This window comes from Epinephelus fuscoguttatus, linkage group LG5, assembly GCF_011397635.1.
Source record: "Epinephelus fuscoguttatus linkage group LG5, E.fuscoguttatus.final_Chr_v1".
NCBI lineage: Eukaryota > Metazoa > Chordata > Actinopteri > Perciformes > Serranidae > Epinephelus > Epinephelus fuscoguttatus.
This window is the reverse complement of record NC_064756.1, coordinates 7407157-7433284: the sequence shown is the minus strand read 5'-3', so window position 1 is coordinate 7433284 and position 26128 is coordinate 7407157. Positions and strand designations below refer to the sequence as shown.

Genomic DNA, 26128 nt, shown 5'->3' with positions numbered 1-26128 from the left:
TATATATATATATATATATATATAAAAAGGAAAATTATAAGGCTACAAAAACCAAACAAATTTTATTTTATAGCGATTATACACTTACATAAACACATTAATGGGCAGAATATTCAGATTCAGATTCTAAAATAAACCATGCCAAATATTACACACTGGCCCTTTAAGTACTTCAGTAATTGTACTTAGTTACTTTCCAGCACCATCAGTTGCAGGGGTCAAAGTCAAAATCACCCTTCCAACGCCACCTATATCATCTAATACAATGCATTGCTTTGACCAGCTAAAAAGACAATGGGGGCAGGGCTGAGGTATGGTAAAGGTGGATGATCAGTCTTGGGTATGGGATTGGGTACTAACCTCTTAATCCATCCGAGCGTAGGCGTCCTGAGAAAAGTGCATCTTTGCCAAATCCACAAGACGCAGGTCGCACTATCAAGCTCTGGTTATTTCCTGTTGAGAAAACATGCAAATGTTTGATTAGGGTGACACAAGGAAACATGAGAAGATGTTTAATCATTGGCAAGACGGTCTATTGCTAGAGATGGATCGATTTCCAAATTTGCCGGTCTGGTCCGATGTGTGAGCTTAAATAAGTTTGATTTAATGGAAACCTGCCGAACCAGCATTTGTAATTATGACACTTCCTGGCAAATTAAAAAGAAGCCTACATCAGCAACCTGTGTTAAAAATCCCAGAGCGTTAAATCCAACTTTTATTGCCTTGGTAATAAGAAAAATTAATATTATATTTGTTTATAAATGGACTGAGAGCCAATAACGTCTGACAGGCCATGTGCAACTTGCACAGTTGACTGCTGAGACAAGGCAATATGAAGGAGATCAAATTTTAGTTGAGGTGGGAGGGGGATAAACAGGGCACATTGTGTTTGTTTACTATAAAGGTCATGTGTTTTTTTTTAAGTGATGAGGCATGGCGTACTTAGTCTCAAGAAAACTGCTCAAATATGGCAACATTTTGGAATTGAAACTGACAAGAGGTGTCCCAACGTTAGCAGCATGTTGCGCCTTTGTGAGCTGAACTTTTCTCAGACTCCCCGTTTCTGTTTATTCCTGCCACTCCCTTTGAATGCTGCAATGGATGAGGAACATCTAATTCATGACGTTGAAATGAGGAATTATCTATACCTCCTTATTTCACTACAAAAACCTAAAAATTGTGGCTGGAAGCAGAAACACCAAGAAGCTGAGAGTTTCCGGTAAGGTAAATGACCATCATTAGTAACATCCTACTTGCTGTTGGCTACACTGTATGTCATTTCCTGTAAATATCACAACATAAAATGTGTTCTCCGTTTACAAAGTAATATTACAAACGTAGCAAGATAGCAAGTACTCACCCATCTTTACAGTGATAACATCTCTAGTGTAGTCTCAACCACAGCTGATATTTATGTGGTTTGTTAACATGAGGTCACTCAGTGCATTTACGTGCATAGTAAAGCTACGCTTCTAACTCGACTAGGCTAGGATTTATTGCCCAAAGTATGTCCGACTCTGCTACGATAGGTGAAGATATGCCCCCTTTCAGTTTGTCGGTAGTGGACCTTTTCCTAGTTGACCTATTACATCACAGACCAAACAATCGATGAACAAGTTAGCTACGGTTAGCTAGCGGCAAACTGGTATCATGGTGGACAGCTTTGCAGCTCTGTATATTTTGCCCATTCAAAAATGCACGGCTCTGGATGTAAATTTCACCATGTTGTTAACAGGTTCTTCTTCCGTTATTCATTTCATGCTTTTGACTTCCAGGTCAAAGCCTGGTACAGAAACTGGAGCATGCTCAGAGCGCCTAGGCCAGCTTGGTTCTGACTGACTGTATACATGCAGGAGGAATTCAACTCCCAATCACATTATCTAGGTGTGTTAGTGGAACTTTGAATTATTCGATTTAGTCCAATTACAGTCGGACTAACATGTTTATACGTATTTTAAAAGTCCGGTTTTAGTCGGACTAACACAAGAAATCAATTTTCTCTAATGTCATGTAAACATACAATTATGTTCCACTCAAAGCAGCAGCTTAGTCTAGCGGGACACCGAGCAACTGGTGTTAAGCTATATGTCAAACCAGTTTGAAATTTTTACACTGGTCCAATCCTGTGTATAACATACGTTTGTCTTGTGGGTCACAACATATAGACCCATTTACAGCAGCACAGAAAGAGGACGCTCCTTATTTATAAACAACAGTTGGCACAGCGTCTTAATGAGCTCCAACACTCAACACTCCACGGCACGATTAGAGGCAATGGTCTGACATAATGCTTTGCATTATACATACTAAGTGCCACTGGAGCACTGGTGGATGTCCTCCAGAGAAAACCGTTGTTGGTTTGTGTCCGGTTCAAACTCAGGCCAAGATGAAGCAATGCACAACAAGAGGACGGCGACAAAGAGATAAGAAAGTAAGGAATAAAGGAACAAGAAGGAAGAGGGGGGGACCTCTGCTCCTCTGAATATTCATGAGCCTGTGCAATCTTAATGTTCATCAAATTTTAAGACCACTCCTCTTCAAACATTAAAGGGACAGGGGCTGGTGTCCCCTGCTTGTCATTGGTAGTTTACACTGGTGATCAGTCCAGGGACATACTGATGCAACAACTCTGTGGACTGCACAAACACACACACACTTAAGAAGTAGAAAGAATGTTTTAGTATTAGTGTGATAAATCAGGGTTTTCAAGTACACACATTAATGTGAATCAAAGCAGCCCAGAGAGCTGTGTGACAGACAGGGGAGAGCTCTGCTGCAGCTTCAGTGCCAACATCACTCCCTGTGGTCAGGCACTACTTTACTTCTCCATCTGTTAAGCAAAGCTCTCAAAGAGCTGACTGCTTTTCCTCAACATGTGCAGCTTCATTGGAGTAGTCATTCTGTCCACTGAGTCTTCAAGCGTTGGCCAGACAAGCTCGAAGAGATAAGCAATAATCAGTGCCTTCACATACAGTACAGGCCAAAAGTTTGGACACACCTTCTCATTCAGTGCGTTTTCTTTATTTTCATGACTACTTACATTGTAGATTCTCACTGAAGGCATCAAAACTATGAATGAACACATGTGGAGTTATGTACTTAACAAAAAAAGGTGAAATAACTGAAAACATGTTTTATATTCTAGTTTCTTCAAAATAGCCACCCTTTGCTCTGATTACTGCTTTGCACACTCTTGGCATTCTCTCCATGAGCTTCAAGAGGTAGTCACCTGAAATGGTTTTCCAACAGTCTTGAAGGAGTTCCCAGAGGTGTTTAGCACTTGTTGGCCCCTTTGCCTTCACTCTGCGGTCCAGCTCACCCCAAACCATCTCCATTGGGTTCAGGTCCGGTGACTGTGGAGGCCAGGTCATCTGCCGCAGCACTCCATCACTCTTACACAGCCTGGAGGTGTGTTTGGGGTCATTGTCCTGTTGAAAAATAAATGATCGTCCAACTAAACGCAAACCGGATGGGATGGCATGTCGCTGCAGGATGCTGTGGTAGCCATGCTGGTTCAGTGTGCCTTCAATTTTGAATAAATCCCCAACAGTGTCACCAGCAAAACACCCCACACCATCACACCTCCTCCTCCATGCTTCACAGTGGGAACCAGGCATGTGGAATCCATCCGTTCACCTTTTCTGCGTCTCACAAAGACACGGCGGTTGGAACCAAAGATCTCAAATTTGGACTCATCAGACCAAAGCACAGATTTCCACTGGTCTAATGTCCATTCCTTGTGTTTCTTGGCCCAAACAAATCTCTTCTGCTTGTTGCCTCTCCTTAGCAGTGGTTTCCTAGCAGCTATTTGACCATGAAGGCCTGATTCGCGCAGTCTCCTCTTAACAGTTGTTCTAGAGATGGGTCTGCTGCTAGAACTCTGTGTGGCATTCATCTGCTCTCTGATCTGAGCTGCTGTTAACTTGCGATTTCTGAGGCTGGTGACTCGGATGAACTTATCCTCAGAAGCAGAGGTGACTCTTGGTCTTCCTTTCCTGGGTCGGTCCTCATGTGTGCCAGTTTCGTTGTAGCGCTTGATGGTTTTTGCGACTCCACTTGGGGACACATTTAAAGTTTTTGCAATTTTCCGGACTGACTGACCTTCATTTCTTAAAGTAATGATGGCCACTCGTTTTCTTTAGTTAGCTGATTGGTTCTTGCCATAATATGAATTTTAACAGTTGTCCAATAGGGCTGTCGGCTGTGTATTAACCTGACTTCTGCACAACACAACTGATGGTCCCAACCCCATTGATAAAGCAAGAAATTCCACTAATTAACCCTGATAAGGCACACCTGTGAAGTGGAAACCATTTCAGGTGACTACCTCTTGAAGCTCATGGAGAGAATGCCAAGAGTGTGCAAAGCAGTAATCAGAGCAAAGGGTGGCTATTTTGAAGAAACTAGAATATAAAACATGTTTTCAGTTATTTCACCTTTTTTTGTTAAGTACATAACTCCACACGTGTTCATTCATAGTTTTGATGCCTTCAGTGAGAATCTACAATGTAAATAGTCATGAAAATAAAGAAAATGCATTGAATGAGAAGGTGTGTCCAAACTTTTGGCCTGTACTGTATATTCAAGAAATTCAATCACTTCGCCTTTGACAGTCACACAATGTCTAAAACAGGTAAATGAGAAGATGTTTCTTTCATTAGGTTTTGCGATCGATAGACAATAGAAGGTTTTAGGGGTTTACCAAAATCAACAATTCTGGGGCCTCATTTATAACCATTGCGCGCACACAAAAAAAGGCTTGAAATGTGCGCACCCCACTTTCTAAGCATAAATTGGGATTTCTAAGGAAAAACTTGACATGGAAATGTACACAAATTTAAGGAAACTCTGACCCACACATACGCAGCTGATCAGCTGAATCATGTCTATGCATCAGCATTGATGAGGTGCTTTGCGTTGAACACTTCCGGTTGTATATGGGTGTGTAGGGGATGGAATGTGAGGCTGGTCCATGTGCGGACAATTCCAAGTTGAGTTGGGATTTGTAAAAGGGAATTGTGAACTGGCAGGTGTACGCAGGGTTTAATAAATCAGAATGTTTTTGGTGTTTGTAAATTTCCTCATCTGTATGAACACAATCATTTTTGGAGTCAACATTCAATACATTTTTGGTACAGCAGGAAAAAGAAAAAGATAATGAAAATATATTTATGGTCCGTGTACTTCGCGGCAATTCGTTTTTCGTTTCGAAATAACAAGTTGAAACACGGAAAACCAACCATTACCCGTTTTTTGTTTTGAAATGACCAAACGAAAAGGAAAAAAACAATCCATCTTCCGTTTTTTATTTGATAATAAAGAAAAGAAAAACGGAAAACGAATCGTTATCCATTATCCGTTATCCAATTTAATTTGGGAATTTAAAAAAAAACCCTGTGGGAAACTCCTTTCTCTATTTTTTGTTTGTTTCTTCTCTGTGACCAGTAAGTTGCATTCATGTGGTCTATGAAATGTACATACAGAGCATGTACACTTCCTATAACTACTAGAATATTGCTTTATCTGACACGTTATGCTAATAAATAACTTTTCTAACTAATCTAGGTCACTCTACATGGACAGCAACTAATGGCATACAACATTACACATTACATGTCCGCAAAAAATGAATGCAATACGTGAATTAATAAAAAGTTTTATTACCATGGACCAAACGTTCCTTTTTGTCCGCCACTTTGCTGTGAAAGTGACATCAATTTCAGTCAAATTGGCAACTCCTGTTCCAAAATTATCTCTGAGTTGTTTTTCCGACATGAGCAGGCATTCATATGTATTTTCCCAGTTGTAAAGTTATTTTTCCAATTATTCCGACAGCATACTTTCTGGTCACAGAGAAGAAACAAACAAAAAATAGAGAAAGGAGTTTCCCAAGGGTTTTTTTTTTTTAATTCCTAAATTAAATCGGATAATGGATAACGATTGGTTTTCCGTTTTTCTTTTCTTCATTATCAAATTAAAAAAAGGGAGACAGATCATTTTTTTCCTTTTTCGTTTGGTCATTTCAAAACAAATAACAGATAATGGTTGGTTTTCCGTGTTTCAATTTGTTATTTCGAAACGAAAAACGAATGGCCATAAAGTATTTAGTTTAGGCTAATCTGAAAAATGTAAACATTCAAAGGTGTTTCATTGGCCATAAGTCTTACCGTATTCATTCAAATACTGGCATATTCCAAAAATGAAAAATTAAATAACACAGTTGTCCGTGATTCTTTATCAAAAGACACTTTTTTTTTTTATTTGATATTCTCTACAATGTACAGTATATGGGAGTCTGGTCACATATACACTGGGATAAACACTCCAGAGCATTTTTTACTATTTTTGCAAGGTCTGAATCTCCATTAAGAAGCTGCTGTTTGTTTGTTTGTTTTTTATGTTTGTGCACTATTTTGTGTTTTACATGACGTCAGCATCATGCAGTTGGCCGTCAACTCTGTCAAATGGATTTTTTCCCCAATACGTTCACCATGTTCACAATGATTTACAAAATGAGTTTGTGTTGCAATAATGTTTCTGTGGCACATCTAATGTGTGTTCCTTATGTCATAAATGATATATGATGACTATCACAAAGACAAATTACACGACCAACAAAACTTGTAGGTGGGTAACATTAAAATGGTGTTTATTTCTTGAATAAACATATTAAATTTACATTATATAACTATGATTTTTTTTGTGTGACTAACAGAATTGAAATAACTTAAGTCCTCAGCTGCACAAAAAAAAAGAAAATACCTGAGAAGTAGGCCCCTTAAAAGGTTTGATAAGTAAGACTTTGATCTTTTTAAAATATATCTCCCCAGAAAAAAAGAAAGAGTTTAAAAAAAGATACTTTAAAAGAGTTAAAGTCAAAAACCTCCAAAGTTTTGTCCCAATTCTCAAGAATGAGTGATAAAGTAATGAATGAGATATAATCACTGACTAAAATGAACTGGCGGTCTCAATTCCCTCCTTCACACACACACACACACACACACACACACACACACACACACACACACACGTCAGCACGGGGTGATATCTTAATAATTATGCAATGCATTCAAATGAGCAAAGGAAGGACTGTTTGGCAACAAAAGCAGTGCTGCTGGATTTGGTGCAGACCGGGTTTGGACAGCACTGAAGTTGTGAATGTGGCGTCATTGGGAGTTTGCAGATTCTCACATTGATTAAAGGAACTGCAGCGCACCAGCACCCCTCGTAAGATATCAGGGTCCCCGAAGGTATCGAGTTCATTAGGAAACTTTACCTCGTCAGAAAAACATTACAGTGGTATCAATTAATCTGCTAATGAACACATAATGAACAGAAGATCAGTGAGCCAAAAAATAAATAAATACTCACTCCACCATCACTTTATACACATTTGTCTAAACCATTGTACACCCACGATTGCAGCAACAAACTATGATTCAATCAGGGTGTTTCTGAGCTGAATTGCAGGTACAATGGCGTCAGAGATGATCTACTGATTCAATATGCTGGCAGCAGGGTGCATCTCTTCCGAACTGTATTCTAGAGAAAAACAAGTAAACACATGCAGGCTCATGTGCAACTAACTGATCCAGGCCCTGATAGTTTGTGGTCTGACGTGACAGCAGGATGGCTTACGTGGCTTACACAATAGCAGTCTCTCCAATGCCCCTCACTCCTCACCACCTGTTTCCTCCCACTCTGCCCACATACAGCTCCAGTAACAGCCAGCGAGCGGGTGTGGAAACACAAGTCTGAATGACGTCGAAACATTCGTCAAAGCAGAAACAGATTAACTATATTCATGAAGCTGCCTTAATGTGACACAACACAAAGGAAGTACACTCTGATCCTATGGGAGTTCTTCTCTGGTTAAACGCCATTAATTCATGTCTCAGCCTTCCCAGTGCTGCCTTTCTCAAGAACACACCACCCTTGTTCACGGCCCTTAACACCCGACTGTTCCAGAGTTTTTCCAGTGAAAAGCCAGTTTATATTCTCCAGGCCATCACTGCTCCATTGCAGCCACTCATTTTAATACTGTAATTCCAATTACTGCACACATGTATATGAATTAGTGCACAGTTATTTGTTAGCATCTGTTTTACTGCCATTTTATCATGCGCTGATAATTAAAAAGGACAATCAGTGAGCAGTAACTGAGGTATAACTCCAATTTAGCTCACAAACACTTGGGAGTGCAATTTGACATGCTCCACGAGAGAAAGGAAGAGGCCAGCTGAGCTGGCAGAAGATATCTGCCGTCAGTGTTGTGGGGGGGAATTATGGAGAACTGCAGCTTTTAATGATTTGACAGTTTTAATGATGGTTAGAGGGAAGAGAGTGAGAACCATTTATCAGTAGGAGGCCCCTGGGACACTACAGCCCTCAATCGTTTCTGCCTCATCTACCTTCTCTCCTTCCAGGCCTGTGTGTTTCAATCCAAAACATTCTCAAGCGACCAATCCTGTCTATTGTCTGACTCAGGGTTGTATATGGGCCCAGGCTGAAATAGTGGCCATCAGAGAGACTATTAAATTATACAATAAAGATGCGTGCAGGGTGCCAATGTGGTGTGAAGATGGATAACCTTGTTAGGAGCCCTAGGGCGCCTCATCATCCCCTCCTGAATGCAACTGACTGCTGAGAAACCATAAATAAATTCCCAAATACTTCACAATAAGCACAGCTACACCTCAGCCTGGAGATTGCTGGAATTGTGAACCCAAAACCTCCCAGAACATGGTGCACAGCCCTTTGTTCAACTGACAGCCAGTAAATAAAGGCTGCGGTAAGAGAGAGAAAAAACAGCTTCGCTTATATCACTGCTGAAAAACTGATTCATTGTTTTGTCTGATTTTTTTCTCCTTTAAGAACTTTTGTTCTGTTGCAGCAACAAAGGGTCGAACTTCTCATTTGAAAACCAATTACCAGCTCACTTTATTCTCTACCTATGCACAGACCTATACAGGACCAATCTCAGAACCCATCAGATATTGCTCTAACAGCAATTTGGCCATAGGGGCAAATGCCATTATTAATGGATATCCAGACCAAGACTTTCTTTTCTGAGCGCTGCATTATAGTTGGGTCGATTTCCAGTTTTGCCAGTCCTCCTCGATGTATGAGCTCAAACCAGGCTGAACTGGGATTTGTCACAATGACTTTGTTTACAAGGTCTTTAGTATCCCGGTTTTGATTGGATTTTTTAAGTATCCCGTTTTTGTGTTTGTGCATGTAAACACCATATCCTGAATTCAGAAACTGGGTTATGCCCTTTTGCCGGTTTCAAGAAACCCGGTTTTGCCACCTGGAGTACTCCGATAGAAGCCGGGATACTGGAGCATGTATACGCCTTATCCCGGTTTCATGAATGGTTCAACTACGTCACACAGCCGGCTGAAGGATGCCCTACTCATTCTGAAGTTTTCTCTCCGCTCTGAATCTGTAAACTCCATGAGAACGATCCTATCCCACCAGTCACGGCTACGTATTTTCATCCACTGTTGCCTTGTACTGCGTGGTGGCAGTAACAGCCGAATACCTATCAAAGTTGGTGACGTATTCAATATTTGTTGTCGCTCTCCCCTCCCATTGCTGAAGATGAAGTGGATGAGCCATAGCTGTAATGCGACGTGAGTATTTACTAACACTAAGCCCGCTAGAAGCCACAGAGGTCTCATTTTTGTCTTGTAAATATAATAAATATATCACATTTCCCGCTCAATCTGTTGTAAACAAAAGACGTAAAAGACGTAACACACGCCTGCGCAGATAGGATGCAGTGATCAGAAAACGGGTTACTGGTATTTATCATGTATACACGGATGTGAATAAACCGGTTTCTCTGTGTTCCATGTAAACATCATATCCCGGATATGCGCAAAGCCGGGATAAGCCTCAAAACCGGGATACTAAAGACCTTGTAAACACAGTCTATGACACAAGTAAAAAGCAGCCTGCATTAGCAATCTGTGCCGACAACATCACAAGGCTGAACCGAAGTGCTAATCCAAGTGGTGAAATCAGGGTTCCTGCATGTAATAAAATTTTCAATTTAGATAAACGTGCACTTCACAGTAGCCCTTTTTAGATAGTAACTGTGCAAATTTACAGGAAAGCCCAATCAGTCTTTTTTTCAGCATTGGCAGTATAAAAACAAAATCGGGGAGTGCGGCAAAATGCCGCCTACCTTCTTTTGTTCATACAGAATGCACCTTTTTCGGGGCAATGGGGGGCGTGAGCAAGTAACAAAACGTGTAGCTCAGCGTGTGACGTAAACAGTGATGTGGAAGGGAAGCCGCGTCTGGTCAGTTCTTTGGTGATTCTCTCGTAAGTCAGCCCGTCCTTCACCGTCTCCGTCATCTGACAGTTAATGGCCTCTTCGTTTGCGAGGACAAGGAGGGCGCGCAATTCCTTGTCTCCCCAGTTGCTCATCTTTACAGTGTCTGTCAGGTTTGCGTTTCCCTCTTGCTACTAGCTGCTCACTAATTCCTGCTATCAGCTGTTTCCTGTTTATCCACCGCCAGTGGCTCGCATGTGCGGCGTCATCAACAGGTCCTCCCACAAGTCATCAACAGCCCCTCCCGTTGCAGAAGGCCGCCTCGGTCTGTTTAAACTAAAAGGGTTCCGCCAATATGTCTACCCTACGAGGCGGAAAATTGGGCACCTCGATATATATCGTGCAGCCCAAAGTTCACACCTATTAGAGCAGGGGTCGCGTTTACCAGATATTCTCGGTCATTGACCGGTTTTTTACAACAATGACTGGAAAATCTGAAGGCTGTCGGTCATTTTGACCGGTTGCAATTACCACCCCTGCCCACATGGCGGCGGAGTGCACAGCCAGTGGCTGCCGTTTTCGCACTGCAGAGAAAAAGTCATCCATCTGCTTCATGTAGCGTTGTTGAGCCCTGAACACACCGGATGCGTAGTGCTGCGGAAGTCCTGCGAGTGTACTCGCAGGCGCTTGACTGTCCACACAGGCAGTGCATTTCTCCTGCGCTCTCCACGCCGGTTAAACATCGACTCCACTGTTCCCGTCAGTACTCGTTTTTTCATTTCAACAACTCATTTTAAACACGGGTAAGTCCATATTTTAATCATTTTTTATAACGTAATAAGTTAATGACAATTTGTCATTGCATGTCCATGTATTGAGCATGTTGGGTAAACACTGAATGAATAGGGCACATTGTTCTGACCATTTTATTTATGTAGTCTATAGGCTCGATGACACAAAATTATTTTAATTGTGTTCGGTTATGCACTGTTGTGTTATTTTAAATTATAAACACGATATTTTCTCCTCCCGTTCCTCAGTGTGTGCTGTTATTTTATTTTGAAAATTGGCCAGATTCTCTCGTCTTGTCTGTGTCCAACTTCCTGTTTGGTACGATCCGCTCTATCCAGCTTGACAGAAGCACTCGCGGCTCGGGTGAAAAATAGACCAGACGCCGAACTGAAGCACTGCCTACGCAGGCGCTCCACTCTGCTCAGCGGCCTGTGTGGACAGTCAGATAGGTTAACATGGGCGCCAATTGAAAACTGCCTCCGCTGCTGGGTGCCGCATTTCGGTTCCACGTCCGGTGTGTCCAGAATGGCATGGGTGTCTGAATGTCTGTTCATCTTTTCGTTCATGTCCTTATTAACGCACACTTTATAACTTGCTTGTTGGATTTATTAAAAATGAATGAATGTAAACTAAATATCTTTGAATATCTTAAAGGAAAATTAAAATGACCGGTAAAAATAGATTATGACCTGATTTTTATGACTCTGTCAGTCAAAGTGACTGTCGTCAAAAAAGTCTAGCGCAACATCTGTATTAGAGCTACGTTATGTCAACAGCTAACTTACAGAAAATAAATTGCTGTTATTTTACATTACGTAGAATGTTATCCCCAGAAGATTGATATAAACAAACAACAAAATTTCATGAGTTTCCAAAAACTTTCAATAATTTTTACAAATTCCATTTCTTTTGCAGAGATGGTGGCATTCCATGACTTTTCCAGTTTTTTCATGACCATGGTAACCCTGTTCTGCCGTTCTGCCTCTTTTGCTCTTCACACTAACTGTTAACCTCCATATAACCAAGGCCAGCTCAAACACAATTATTCAATACTACTCTGACTTCAAACAGACTACAAACGGAAACCAGAATGCCTTGATACCAAAATCTTCTCCCGTCGCCTATAGATCCTGCATATATATGCATATATCTGTTAAGAGATTAGCACGATCATCTAAGCACCTTTGTTATGGTGATTGAAGCCTCATCCTTGCTCCCCATTCTCACGTAAACCTGTGCCAATTCCTTCTCTACTTCCTGGTAAAAGGAGTTATTTAAAAAGAGAGAAAAAAAACAATAGGACAAATTCGCAAGAAGCACAGGAACATCCAGTTAAAACTTTCTGTGACCCGTCTCCAAAACGTGGTCCGAAAAGCTCAAGTAAATGTTCCATTCTGGAGCCCTGTCTCTGCCATCTCTGCAGCGCTTCAAGCACACAAACTGCCTCATTTCTTCACATATCTCCTCTTCTGAAGCAGCCAATTAGCAGCATATTTTAACAGTGTAACTGGCCATGCTCAAAAATGACTGGACACGCTCTGCATGTAGGCCACAGGATGGTTTCTGATGACATGGAGCTTAACTGAAAGGCACGTTAGCAGATCAAAAGTGCCATGTCACTTTGGCAGCTAAATTAGCCCAATGTGCCATTGTTGAGCTTGTGGCCTCATCTATCCCTGAAAAAATAAGTCATTAGCCACAGTCAAACACAGTGAGCATTAACTTGGATGGCTTCGTGGGCTGCCGAGCTCAAGCACTTGACTGAGCTCTAATTAAAAATGCTAAACAAAATTTGGAAAAGAGGGGGAGAAAAATAGACGGCGGTGTGAAAAGTGTCTGTTCCGCTTTTGTGATGCTTTGATCTAACCGCTTCCTTCTCCTTCTTCCTTCTTCCACCAACGCCCAAGAAACACTCTGCCTCAGAGACATATTAGTTTGTCCTGACCTCAGGAGAACTCTGCAACAGAGCGGTGGGCAATGGCTGGTTAAGTGTACCTTAGGTAGTTAATGGTGCGATAAATCTTCCAAGCTAAAACTGTGCACAAATAAATGCATCTGCTTTTTTAACTTTGTGTACATGCCTTAAACAGAATACATGACCTACATATTTTTAAACTATTCATGCACAAATATAGAGAAACAGGAAAGATTGCAAGAGTTCTTCAGATGGAACCCACTGCTGTGAACAAAGATCCTGACATCTTGCGGGGGACCCAGCAGGCAACAAAGCTGTTGAACGTCAGAGGAGCAATAGGATTCCAGTAGCACACATCCATGAGCACGTAGGACAACTCAATTATTTATGTCAGTGCAGTGTGGTAAAACAATGGCTCGGTTCATGGGCTGGCCGAAACTAGAGGTGCATGACCATGTTTAAGTCACATCAGAAGTAGCATAGACCAGGATTAGCTCTGGTACTGGTGTAATTTTTCTAATCATTTTAATAAAAGGGATTCCTATTGTGATAATGGCAATATTCCATCTGACACAGGAATGACGGAGCACACAGGTCCAGGTGGAAAAATGTTTCTAGATTTTCCGTAAAAGAGAAAGAAGGTAGGGTAAGATGTTAGTCTATGTAGTAACCTTTTTTTATTCAGCGATATGAGCCATATTGCCCACTCCTAAACAGAATGGCACAACGCTGCCACAAATTAAAAAAATTTATTAAATAAAATAGAAAGCCTATCCAAGCACACCTTGGCTGAGAGGCGAGGTATACACTAGACTAGTGGGTGGGTCCTGCGTCCATTCTGAATGGACCACAAGTGACTTGTGAATTTTTCAAGTTTGTAAAAAAAAAACAAAAAACAAAAACCACACTTCATTTTGAAGTACAGTACATTTCTGGCACATTGCTTTTATTTTGAAGTGCTGCTTCCTGCTGTAGAGTGAGTGAATAACGGACAGCTACCTACCAGAGACAGCAAACCAGCTTGACGACATGGCCAAATGCAAGTATGACGCTTAATACATTAAACTGTGTGGACCTTGAACTGATGACTAAGGAGAAATCTGGACCCTGTGGTTGGACCAGTTTGGAACCACTGCACTGGACAGATCACCAGTCTTTTACCCACCCTAAACTTAAAGCCCAGTTCCAACCAAAAATTCACAATAAGCCAAAACTAGGCTTGTCACGATACCAGGATTTCAGTAGTCGATACCAATACCAGTGAATTTCCACAATTCTCGACACTCATTCTATACCACGATAAAAATCAAAAAACAGAACTAATATATTTCTAAATTCTCTACTTTATTAAAACTGTTTCAAACTTTAACTTTAACTCTAAGGCAGCACTCGTGTATTCACATCAAAACCAAACAGACATGTCGCCGCTGTTGTCCCGTTAAAATACAAACCACACCCAAACAGTTGGTGACAGTAGTGCACCATGTTTGCAAATCTCCAACAAACCCCAAAGAAGGAGGAGTTTGGACCCAAAACCCAGGGTGGACAGGTTCACGTGCCAGTGATTATTCCAGGGCTTGGAGAATTAATATTTAGCTCTGCAAATGGGTAAATACATGATACATGTGCCTGTCAGGTCTCGCTTGGTCAAGGGGGAAATGTCTACGGTGGCCGGGAGAGGTCACAACACACGCAAACCCGTGTTTTTTGTCGAATACCGTGACCAGTCCCTCACGACTCGCGCAAAAAAAAAAAAAAAAAAAAAGAAAGAAAAAAATTGGCGTCTTTTATTTTCAAGCTTGCTTGCGAAAGCAGTGCAACTTGAGCAGTGCGTAGAACGGGTGTGGTGTGAATGCTCTAACCTGTTAACATGCTCGCCCGAAATGAAAACGCGAGTAAACAGCGACCGTTTGCGAGCAGTACGCAAACACATCTCTTGCAGTGTAAATGAGGCCTAACCCTCTCCACACACAACTCCTACTACTTGACTTTTCGACGAGCTGAGTTGTTGTGGCTCCAGCAGCACTTGTAAAAGACACTGTTTCTAGCAAAGACGATGGAGAACAAGCGTTCTTCTTCGGCACTCGTCCTCGGCACCGACTGACGCATGTATACTGCCCCTGTCAGTTCTGACAGGAATCGACACGGCCTGCTGAGGGCAAAGTTGCATCTGGTACTTATGGTACCCAAAAAAACAAGTACCAACATATTTTTCCCGTGTTGGCATCGACTTGGTACCAAAGTATCGGTTCTCATGACAACCCTAGCCAAAACTGTTTTAGAACATTGCAGAGTAAAGTTGCAGCAGTGTGAACTGACAGGTCTAAGCTCCACTCAAGCCTGTTAATGGTGTCACCTGCGACTCAGCTTGTCAAGTCACCAGTGGCTGGTTTTAGAACGTAAGGCACATCATCTGTTTCAACACCAAATCAGCTTTAACAAAGTCCACTGTCCAAGTCAGTCACAAACTATCAGCAGACCGTGAGCCCAAGTCCATCTCATTTACATCCCCACAGCTACTGACACGCTGTCAGTCTCTGTCCTCATGGTGTAACAGTGTCAGACATGTATTTATTATGAATAAAGCCCATCTCAGGTTGTTTTGTTTGTGTTTGCCCTTTCATCACTTTGCCAGTATCTCACCATCGCTATCCTCATTCATACTTTAAGAAGCTATAAATTATATTCAGCCACAAAATACGTCTGAAAAGCTGCAAATCAGAACAGAAGTACAGACAGTTGTTGCTACAGAGATGATACACCATCTCATCAAGCTGCATTGGAGTAAACTGACAGGTTTCCAGAACACTGAAGACTGGCGGATTGCAAGCTGTTGCAAGTTTCCACCGGTCTCATCTGGGAACTCTGGTCTGAACTGGGCTGTAAAGTCAATATTCTACTCTTACAAGATGTATCACACACACACACACACCTTAAAAAACAAGCACAGCTGCTGTAAAGGTAAAGCTTTACTATATCACTTTTTTTTTAATAGCTTATGAAAACACTCCTCATCAGAAGACTCTGCTTCAGCATATTGACATGTGCATGTGCCGTGCTCCTGCTATCCTCTGTTTCTGTTTCACCACACTGACAGCAAGCAGCCATGTATGACTGCATTTTAGCACCAACATATACACACCACTGCGCAAGAGGTCATCTGGGGTGAGATGATTCACAGTGGCTGTGTGTATGTGGACTCTGCCCTCACAATGACCCAGCAGTCTGAGCACACTGTTTTGCATGGCAGGAAACAAAAGGATGACGAGGAGGAGAGGGAACAGAGGAAAAGGAAGGATGTCTGGTATATAACATTTAAAAGGAGACTTCCTGCTTCCGGGTCAGATTTAAGCTTCTCTTTTACACTAGGCTGAAAACAAAATCACTTTATAATAAGTTATCTATGGAGAGAACAGCAGGTTCTCTATGGAAAGTGAATAAAGACAAAAATGGCAAACTCAAGAAAAGTACATTTCTCCATCATACTAGACAACAGTGTGATTATTCATCATCCTGTTTGGTGCTTTCATTTAAAATACCTGCTTTCATTTTTACATGCACATGTTTTGGTCATCAGAATAAGGAATATCTCAAATTTTATGAGCTTATCAACAGTCCAAAATAATTCTATTTCATTGTTACTACACTGATACAAAATGAGATGCTGTGGGGATTTGTACAACTTCGATGAATAAAAGATCTGGAATTATTATCACATCTACTTCAGATAGCTTTTCTGAGGATTCCTCTTTTTTTTTTTTTTAATTCTCACCAAAATCAGACATCACACTGTTTTTATTGTCAGTAGCACCATTACCATGTCTCTTATTTCTAAAAGCTTCAGTTACAACAGGCTCTCTAAACCTTAATGTACTGCCTGAAAGAGTGAGACTTTATTAAGATGACTCTCACTCAATCTGCTCACCATCCAACTCTACTCCAAATGGCTGAATTATGCAAGAAAAGAACTGCTTGGTACAACATATCATCCATCTATGTTGGCAGGCTTTAGTGCTTACAGCCGTTCAGAATAGCCACCCTGGCTGGCGGTGTCAAAGACTGGGCAACATGCAATAACTGTTTGAATAACGCCGCACATTTCAGACTCATAAAACATCCATACTATGGACTATTTAATCCACATGAAACCATCTGTGTCCACTGTCAGTGCTGCTTTCTCAGGACATTAACAAACCAAATCAACATTCATGAACTAAGCCTAACTCAAAGACAAGTGATGCATAACCTCATGTTTTCTGTCAAAAGCTGCACTTGAACGCACCATAATGGCTACAGCTGATGGCCAGCTGACCGACACTGTATGCCACATGTCTTCCCCATTTACCTAAACTGCCTGGTAAACTGTGAAATAAAGCACTCCTTCCAATCTAGAACTTAGGGCTGTCGTCGTGATTAAATCTGGTTCAAAGGTGACCTTTGTTGTCACTGTTGTTCTTGCAAATGACTTAATCTATCTTGATTTTAGTGCTTTGTTGTGAGGCTATTATATCGTTGCTTTTCCAATGACGAAGATGACAAAGTATTAAAACAAATAAATGGTAAATGGACTGCACTTGTATAGCGCTTTTACACTACATGTCACATTCCCCTATTCACACACACACACACACACACATTCACAGACTGGTGGCAGAGGCTACCTTACATGGTGACCCTGCTACTCCGTGACCATTCAAATGCACTCACACACCAATGGAAGAGTATCTTGTCCAAGGACACCTCGACAATGTAGGAGCTGGGGATCTAACTGCCGCTCTTCCAAAAGGTGGATGATACGCTCTACGTCCTGAGCCACAGCCACCGTCATCCCTCACCTACTTGTTCATTGCTAAATGGAGAACCCAAAAGTACACTGAATCACTATAAGAGGCTAGACTTGCACCGATTACAATTTTTTGGGCCAATGCCGATTTCCAATTTGCAGAGTGTTTGGATGGCCGATTCCCATTTCATTTTTTTCAAACCACTTTACAGCACACAAGATATTGCAATATTTTCTATCTTTGCTTTATTAGAATATGTTAATCAAAATACAACCAGCTTTTCAATAATCATCTCAAACAAACACAAACACAAACAGTGACACAGGTTAAGAAACATTTTCCTTTTTGCTCAAATATAACTTCAGGTACAGTATTAAAATAAATAGGTAAAAAAGGCATACATAAATAAAAACATGGATAAATAAAATAATAATTCTTGGTGTATAGCATTTGTGGTTAATTTCTTGAATAGACAAAAAAATAAAAATATCTCCTGTGGAAAATTCACACAGGTCTTCAGAACGCGCCCGCCAGTAAGCACGCGGACACGTGCATCTTCGGCACGCGGAAACGCGCTTCGTCAGCTTCAAGCAGCACAGCGCAGCAGTGAGAGCTCCGCAGTTCAGTTTAACACGGACAATTAACAACTTTCTCCTCCTCTCTTTTGATGTGTGTGCCTGAATGATTAAGGTGAGAAGCCGCCCATGTTTCATCATAATGGCCTACCAGCAGATGAAGACATGAAACAAAAAGCTTTTCTGTCCATGTAATATTCATTCATTGAGCGAAATACCAAAAAATCATGTTGGCCAATTCTGACAGTTCATTTTAAAGCTAATATCGACTGATACCGATGACGGGTCGATATTATGATGCATCCCTAGTAAGAAGTGAAAGTGATGAGGGGGTGCAGCAGTTTACCCAAAGTTGAATTAATTTTCAACCCCCGGTGACGTGTAAAAATGGCAAACATGCAGATGCTCAGCACCTCGTCACACTTCTGGCATCTGGTTAATGCAACAGCCCTGATAGAATCATCTAATTTAAGATACTAACAGCTAAACTCCAGTGCCAAAAATATTGCTAAGGCATGCAAATGGAAGATTACAAGTAGGCTCCATTAAAAAAAAAAAAAGTATTTCAATGGCAGCTCTAAATAACAGCTAGTTTTTCTGTTTATCATTCCCCCCCTCTTACACACAGCTTACTGCTACAAAAGGTCAGAATTTGGAGTATCATCCGCTGCCATGTTGAGTACAGAATGCATTTAGTGAAGACATGTTGAGCACAACTACTGTCAGGAGTAGTTTTCATTCACAGCAGCAAGTAGCTCGATGCAGCACATAATGCAGAGCTTCAGTGTACCAGTATAGAAACATGTGGGTGGAAGCTTCTTCCAGGAGGAGCGCTTTACACCACATCCTTCTCAGATGTGAAAGATAAACAGCCTCAGTAACTTGTATGGTACTGCCTCACTCACTCTCTCTCTCTCTCTCCCTCCACCTCTGTCTATAGGGAGGAACATCCGTCATCTGCCTCAAGAGCTGGGTAAGAATCCAATCTTCAGCACGCATCACTCACCCAGCAGCGACAGGCAGCGCTGGCTGGCGTGTGCAGTAACCTATTCTGTTATAATCATGCACACCATGCCTACAGGAGGAAGGGTTTGCTTCATACGAGTAAGCATATCAGAAAAACTCTTGTGCTGGGAAAAAAAGTCGTGTCCTCTCTAATCAATACTGACAGTCTGAAGCCAGTGGCAATCAGAGACATACCAACGACAGGGTGGGCAGTTAGAGCTCAGCACTGTCTTACCCAAGATCCCTTCCAGTTAAAGAAGCCCTCAGAATCTGACACCGCCTGCACTCACAACTGAGCCCACTGGGAAATGTTGCTGCTTTGCATGCAGTCCCTGCTGTTCAATCAACCTTATCACAGGGACAGGGCAATGAAAACAATTGATGGATTTTTTTTCCCACTTTGTGTCTCTAACACAACAGTGACAGAAGCAATTGGGCGAAACTATGCAGTATTTACCACCGGCACCAAAGTGCAGCTGTGGCTCTGAGAACAATTATTTTCAACCACTGACACTCATCCAAAATCATTTAAATGGCCTTTAAGAGCAACTAAACATGAGTGGCAGCGATTTAAAAAGAGCAATTCAATTTAGTGTGAGCCACTCAAGTGATTAGATTCTATTACACAGCGCAAACACAAGGGCGCTGCTCGCCTTTTAAAATGACCTGCTGTCCCGCAAAGCCCAGGCGTGGCCCTGCTCAGCACCGGATTGCTCTTAATGGGATTTCACAACATTAACATTCTACTGAGTCAGCATCAGGCACGCCGGCTACAGTGCCCCTCTGCTGAAACAGCCTCATGTCTGACTGTGCGTACAACTGTGTGTGTGTGTGTGTGGGGAAGGAAATGAGTGTGGGTTGGTGGGGAGTGACTGGGTGCGCAGTGTGGCAGGGGTGGACAATTATCAGACATGCTTTGACTGGACTGGAATCCCTCTGAGGAATAGCTATAGTATGTAGGGCCTTCGACGGACGCAGCACAGGACGTTTCTATCTGGAGGAAAAACATCTGACATGATGAAGCTGACTGGATGAAATTCATGAGCGCAGCAGCTCCTGTTTGGAAACAGAGTTAAATACCATTCTGCAGTAGTCATGGCTCTGGACACTGCTTTTCCTGTAAACATTTTCTGAATGAATTATAAAGGTGCAATTTTAGGACATTTTAGTAGGGCTGGGTGATGTGACGTAAAAATGATATCCCAATATTTTTAGGCTATGTAGATATGTATGGTTAACATTTCTCCTTATTAGTTCAAGGTCCTCAAAGTTTAATACATTCAGCATCATACTTACGTTTGGCCATGTTGTCGAGCTAGTTTGTTGTCTCTGTTAAGTAGAGATGTACCGATACCACTTTTTCCTTCCTGATACTGATTCCGATACCTGAACCTTAGGTATCTGCCAATACCGAGTACCGATCTGATACCAGCGCATAAAATAAAAATGGATGGGATATGAATTGTTGTATGTCTCGACTCCTAAAACTCTATGTAAAATATTAAGAAATAAATACATAATAGTAGAATGAATGCCATAAAACTTTTTTTTAATTACTATTGTCCAGTGTTGACACAGATCAAGACACAGGTTGAAGTGCAGCCACACAAAGTGGTAAAAAAAAACATTTTAAAGGCTACAGTAGAATGCTTCTTAAACGCTCCGTTTCCATTTTGTTTGCCTGTAGCGTGCGTATGCGTAATGACGTGAGGCATTACGTGGTATCGGACTGGTCATAGGTTGTACTCGCCGATACCCGATACCGCATTTTAGGCAGTATCAGAGGCATTTCAGATACTGGCATCGGTACAACTCTGTTAAGTAGCTGTCTGTTAGTCACTTAATGTACAACAGAAAATGGCACTTCAAAATGAATGCTCTGTGCTGGAAATATATTATACTTCAAAATAACGTGTGATTTTAAAAACTTGACAAGTTTGCGGGTCACCTGGGGATCCATTTAGAATAAAGCTGTGACCCTCGTTAGGACGGCAACCCACCAGTTGGGAAACACTGCTGTAAACGACCAATATACAAAATCATTGAATGAACAACAGTAACAATAAAGTTAGATAAATTAGCTACCATCATAACAAAGTACCGTTATGATAAAGTTAAACAAATTACTACATTACAAATTACATTTGTGGACATAATTTACAGCTGAAAAAGGGAAATAAATCGCAATATTTTTTCGCCATACACCACATGTTGCAAAATTGCATGTGATAATACTGTATCGTGGATCCTCTGGTGATTCCCACCCCTAGCTGTCAGCTGTCAGCAGTTAGCATAAAGTTAAACTGTTACCGCTGCACCTTTAAACATGAGGATTTATTAACTGTGAACTGGAAACAAACTAACAGCTCTCCAGTTCATATATAATTAGTATTTGAAAGTCGCACTGGTGCTCCATGGTTGCAAAATGTGACTTAATAGACGCCATTTGGAGCCCTGCAGGTACAAAAAAAGCACACACTTCCTCTGCTCACGTTATCGTTAATTCCATTAAGTTGAACTGTTAGTGCAATGCCATTTAACGCCATGATTAATTAACTGTGAGATGGAAACAAGCTAACAGCTCTCCAGTCCATATATTAATAATATTTGCATGTCACAGTTGGTCGCAAAATGTGACTAAATAGTAACGTTAGAGGTCTGAAGCCCTGCAGATAAGAGACATGCTTTGTCCTGCTCACATACTGTCGCTCGAGAGGAAGTGGTCTGGATCATGGGATGGGAGGAGGATTGTGTGTGTGACGTATTATGTTTGTGTGTTTTCTTGTGTGTGTGTCTGTGGGAGGGTGAGAGCCATAGGAGACAGCGAGAGTACCAAAATGCCAAAGCGAGTCTCATGCCAGTGGTTTAAAAAAAAATGCAGTGACCATTTCTACTCAATGTTCACGTTATAGTCATTTTATGTCTCACACGTGAACAAGCTGCAATACATAAAGAATATTTGATATCTCGCCCACTTCTACATCTCAGGCTCGGCTTTTCTTTGTCACATGTCTACTGCTGTCAGGTCAGATTGTGTAATCAAAAAAGACGCAGCTTCTTGATGATAAAAACTTGACAAACAAATCGTGCAAAAGAAGCCGACCGCACTGAAGCCTCATTTTCATGATGGATGTTAGGACTGGGTCTGTGACAGCACCAGGAGGCTGAAGGCTAGAGTAAGCAGTTGTTACCTGGGTGTCACCCGCAGCTGTCATTACAACTAATTTGCTACTTGACACAAGAGGCTCGATGGAGGAGCCCAGCAATCATTTCCCACCTCATTTGTCAACATAAATCCACCAGATATCCTGACAGGGATGTTGTGAGCATAATAGCGGGATCACCCAAGTACCAGCAGCTACACTGTCAGGCTCCTGCAGCTGACTGATGGGTGGAGATGTTGAATTTTAATCTCAGAGACAATGTGCCATTTTTATAGCTGGTGTACAAGTCATTAGTGAGGTTGCCCTCAGTGATGTTCAATCATTCAAGTATTTCTTGTGTGTCTCATGAGGCGACAGCTATGACTCAAGTGGGACGGACCAGTTACACCAATTCAGTAGACAGCTCAGCGTGCCTTTGTACTTACATTAGAGCAGCAACAATTAGTTAATTAACTGATCAGTCCATTGACAGAAAATTATTTACAGACAATTCTAATAATCAGTTGTTAATTTCAGTCATTGCTCCGAGCAAAAATGTCAAACGTTTGCTGCCTCCAGCTTCTTAAACGTGAAAATTTGCAGCTTTTCTTTGTCAGTTGTGTTAGTAAATGAAGAGTACTTGGGTTTTAGATTGTGGGTTGGACATAAGAAGCAAAATGAACATGTTACTTTGGGCTCTGGGAAATTGTGATTTATTTTTTTTGAAATTCTATAGATGAGGATAAACGACTAGGTTTGAAAATAATTAGATTAGTCGATAATTAAATAATCTTTGCAGTTGCAGCCCTTATGCCTGGTTCACCCTACACAACATTTCTGTCCGTACTGAAAGTCATTATGTCACATTAGGCGATTGTGGAGTCATAAAATTGTGCTGTGACTTGGCCGACAGACATGACACACTAAGCGATGGTCCACATCAATCATCCCCGGTCGTCTTTCACAACGTGTGTGATGTCATCGGGTTATTCTTGTCCTCTTTTATTATTATCTTTCTTTAAATCAATCACAATCGTCTTGGGCAGCACTGAGACCAGGATGCAGCGACTGTGATCTTGCAACGTCACAAAAACATTAATGCTTGAACGTCACTATGTCATTCAATTTTTCATAATAAAAAAAAGACAAACTTAATTTGATAATCGCCACCCGAGAAGTGAAGCCGTGCTGTACTTTAGCTCTGGGGGAGCTTAACGGGCTGGTCAAACCCACAGATGATTTGCAGGCTATATGTGTCTCTAGCAGAACATTATTACAACGATATCACCGATGCTCATCTGAACTGGAACAGATTGGTACATTAATGAAGCCACTTTCACAGCTGCATGCTGCTAACAGGGTTAAAAAATGTGGCAAATCAACCCCGACTGGCTGTGTCACAAAAAGGATCAATATCATGATCTATCCATCCATTTTCACCCACTTATTGCGGGGGGACAGCAGGCCAAGCAAAGCACCCCAGACATCCCTCTCCCCAGCAACACTTCCCAGCTCCTCCTGGGGGACCCCAAGGTGTTCCCAGGCCAGATGAGGTATGTAATTCCTCCAGTGTGTTCTGGGTCTGCCTCGGGGCCTCCTACCAGTGGGACGTGCCCAGAACACCTGTAACAGGAGGATCCTGATCAGATGCCCGAACCATCTCAACTGACCCCTTTCAACACAAAGGAGCAGCAGCTCTACTCCGAGCTCCCTCTGGATGTCCGAGCTCCTCACCCTATCTCTAAGGCTGAGCCCAGACACCCCACGGGGGACACCCATTCTTTCAGTCACTATCCAGAGCTCATGACCATAGGTGAGGGCTGGGGCGTAGATGAACCAGTAAATCAAAAGCTTCGCCTTTCAGCTCAGCTCACCAGACTAAACAGACCTTTATTTGCTTCCTGTTAAACTCTGGATTGAAAGAGCAGACTGCTGAACTCTGAACGCTGTGGATGTGGGTGTATTTGTGCCACCCACCCTCGCGGTAACAGGGAGGTCAACTGATGTCACAGCGGTCACCGGGTCAAACCCCAGACGATGAGAAACAGAGTGCAGGGGTCAATAGTTCCTCTGTGATGGGAGCGTCTGACCTGGCTTCAACAGCACACAGAGAATAATTAACACCCAAACCATTTGTCATGCTGACTGTAGCTGTCCTAAAAAAAATGCTCACGTTATAAGATTTTGTTTTTTGTTTACTGCACCAACCACAACTGAAAGAGACCGACAACCACAACAGTGAGCCTAGCTACCACATCAGCCAGCAATGTTCTCCATCTCACCATCTGCTGTGGTCCACCCACACAAATCTCTCATAACACTATCTGGACAGTAGCCTGCCAATGCCCAGGAGGGCAAAGCAGATGGTGTGCTTACAGGCAAAGCATTTAGCCTTTGAATAGCAGGCACACTTCAAACCAATGGGCACTGAATGAAGTCAAACAGCCCACTTTTTTTTTTACTGCTTCTCAGGCATTAGGGTGCTTTGTTTGCTCACCTGGAATAATTTAAGCTTTTGAATAGTCAAGGCTCGGAGAGAAAAAGCAGCAGTCTGCCCGCTCTTAGCTGAAAACTGCACAAAAATATAAGCAACTTAAAATGCTGGCAACAGATTCACGTCTTGCTTTTTCACTTCCTCCAGCACACATACTGAGAAATTAATTCCAGGGAAAACGATCATTTGATTCATGCATGAATAAAGCATAAATACAAGTGTTCCTCAGAGGCAGCCAACTGGTTTGCAACAGCAGACACAGCCTTGTGTGAACTGCTCTCGCTTGAATGGAGAAAAAAATAATCATTCAAATTCTGGCATTTTGGGATTGACGTTATCTATAGCCTACACGTTGAATCATAAAAACACAACTGGGTAGATTTAATGTGTCACCAGGGTGTTTTTGATCATGTTTGTGCGCATTAAACAAGCTGCAATTTTCTGCAGCACCAGTCCCTGCTGTTTAAGTTCAGTGTGAGAAACAATTCAACAAGTTATGTTGTTTTAAGTGAATAAAATGAGCTCCTAGTGTTGATAATTTCATGCCGAACACATGTGAGGACACTAAAGAGTCAGTAAATAATGTAAGTTGTGTGTTTGTTTGTCGAGGAGGAATACAGCATTAAATTTACATATTTTTAATCGAGGTTTGGAGACATTCTCCTGGCAGGGTGCGAAGCGAAGGTACCAGCGCTACCTACATCAGGAAAAACACAACAGAAAAGTTTGAAACACGACTTCTCTGCTTCTCAAAATGTAAAACAACAACACAACACAGTCACGACTCTTGCACAGTTGTTTGGGCTCTGTAACACACCACAGTCTCACGGGAAAGAGCAAACAAACTCACCGTGCGGTACCTTCCGACCAGCGAAGGTTTGGACAAACGCGACCCGACAAACCTCTCACGACGCCAAGTTTCCTCTATCCTGAGCCGAAGCAGCCAGCCGGACCGACGACACACTGTGGCATGTAACAGTTTAAGGGAAAGTGTCTTAAAGTAAAAGCCAAAGCTGCCTCTGTGGAGTGGGTATTTGTCCGTGTTGACGAAGTGAGGGGACGTTTTCCACGCAACGGGCGGCTTTCTTTGTTCCTCCTGCCTGCTGCCTGTTCCGTGGATATTATCACCGTTCATGTG

At 41.9% G+C, this 26128-nt stretch overlaps 1 protein-coding gene across 1 annotated transcript in view; it reads right to left on the bottom strand.

Moving 5' to 3' along the window:
• The window catches only part of LOC125888264 (SPRY domain-containing SOCS box protein 4-like), a 76406-nt gene extending 50278 nt beyond the window's left edge, over positions 1 to 26128 (bottom strand). Inside the window, exons 1-2 of the mRNA XM_049575515.1 lie at positions 25841 to 26128; positions 361 to 453 (exon numbers count right to left, since the gene is read on the bottom strand). The gene's annotated coding sequence lies outside the window, so the exon portion shown is untranslated. The remainder of the gene's footprint in view (positions 1 to 360; positions 454 to 25840) is intronic.